At 37.1% G+C, this 2,066-nt stretch overlaps 1 pseudogene; it reads left to right on the forward strand.

Annotated features, from left to right (window-relative positions):
• Positions 1 to 213: 213 nt before the first annotated feature.
• On the forward strand, positions 214 to 1,234 carry LOC143940015 (proteinase-activated receptor 1 pseudogene; annotated as a pseudogene).
• Positions 1,235 to 2,066: the final 832 nt, after the last annotated feature.

Raw genomic sequence — 2,066 nt, forward strand, 5'->3', positions numbered from 1 at the left:
TTTGCAGTGCACTGAATTTGCAAATGTGTGTTGTCATCATTTACCTTATCTCACAAACTCCTTTGTTAGGTAAAATACATCAGATAAAAACATTTGAACAGTCCTAAGAAATTACTGTAGTTACTCAATATGAAAAGTGATTTCTTGCAGCCTACAGGTGTGCATTTATTGTATTTGTTCCTCTCATAATTTCACTTTTATTTTTAGGTATGGATGAAGAAAGCATACCAAATGATAGTTTTATATCCTCATCTGACAAGGTGTCAAATGAAGCTGAAGATTTCCTCAGCAGTTGGCCAATGACTACATTTATACCTTCAGTTTTTACCATTGTAGTAATGATCTCACTCCCTCTGAATGTGTTGGCAATCATCATTTTCCTTTTCAAATTCAAAGTCAAAACCCCGGCATTGGTCTATATGCTGAACTTGGCCACTGCTGACGTGCTCTATGTCTGCATGCTTCCATTCAGTATTGTCTATCGGTTCTCTGGAAATAATTGGAGTCTTGGAGAAGAAATGTGTCGCTTTTTCATCGCTGCCTTATATTGCAACATGTACTGCTCCATCCTGCTCATGACAAGTGTCAGTGTGGACAGATTCCTAGCTATCGTCTATCCAATGGAGTCGCTTTTATGGCGCACAAAGAAAAGAGCCTGGTTGGTTTGCATCTTTATCTGGATCCTGTCCATAGCTGGCACTGTACCACTTCTGACAAGTGAACTAACACAGTACGTTGACTCCCTCGGTATCGTAACCTGTTATGATGTGCTGGATATAGCAAATGTTCAGAATTTTTCCATTTACTATTTCACCCCTTACATTACTCTTTTCTTTTTCCTGCCTTTAATCATTACAACCTTCTGTTACATTAGAGTCATCCAAAATCTGAGCTCTCCAAAAAATGAGAGCCCATTTAAAAGGTCCCGATCTGTCTTCCTTAGTTTGATTGTACTTTGCGAATTTGTTGTTTGTTTTGGCCCAACCAATGTAATACTTGTAATTTATTATTTGCAGTTCTTTAGAACAGTCAGTGATTCCCTGTATTCTGCCTACATCTTATGTGCCAGTGTCAGTAGTATCAGTTGCTGTCTTGACCCTATTATCTATTACTATGCATCTCCAGAAACCTCAAAATATCTGTACAGCTTACTTTCCTGTACCAAAATTCACTCATTGGCTGAAACTTGACATGGATACTGTGTATATATAAGGAAAAGAAATGGAAAGAAACTTTTATGAGTGTTGCTTTTACCAAATAAAAGTTTTTTTTTTTAATTTAAAGTGGAATTTCAGTTATATTTATTTTATGGCTAGAAATAATCCAAGTTTTGGGGTGCTATTGAGAACAACAATTACCCCCCCCCCCCCCCCCATGATAAATAAAATATAATTTCTAAGGCCAAACTTTTTCCTTTTCTCAATTTAAAAGAGAAGTATGGCCAAAGTATTTTTTGCTCATGCAGTGGGGAAAATATTTATTTGATCCCCTGTAGATATTTGCCCACTTACAAAAAAATGCAGGGTCTATAATTTTTTTTATCACATGTGTATTTTAAATGATAAAGACAGGATAACCAACAAAAATCCAGAAAAAACACATGATACAAATGTTATAAATTGAGTTGCAGTTCAGTGAGTAAAAATAAGTATTTGATCCCCTACCAATCAACAATAATTCTGGCTCCCACAGACTGGCTACAATATGTGTCCATGTGGTACACAGATTAGCTTTGTCAATGTAAGCAGGTGCTCCTAACGACAACTTATTATGTGTATAAAAGACACCTGTCCACAGAATTTCTTTCTTCCATTCAAACCTCACAATCATGGGTAAGACCAAAGAGGTGTCAAAGGATGTCAAGGACAATATTGTAGACCTGCACAAGGTTGGAATGGGCTACAAGACCATCTGCAAGAAGCTTGGTGAAAAGGAGACTACTGTTATAGCAATTATTCGCAAATGGAAGAAATACAAAATAACCATCAGTCGCCCTCAGTCTGGAGCTAAATTTCACCTCATGGGGTGAGGATGATCATGAGAAAAGAGAAGGATCAGCCCAGAAC

Source organism: Lithobates pipiens, unplaced genomic scaffold, assembly GCF_037356315.1.
Source record: "Lithobates pipiens isolate NorthernLeopardFrog02 unplaced genomic scaffold, aLitPip1_a1.2 Scaffold_3, whole genome shotgun sequence".
Taxonomy (NCBI): domain Eukaryota; kingdom Metazoa; phylum Chordata; class Amphibia; order Anura; family Ranidae; genus Lithobates; species Lithobates pipiens.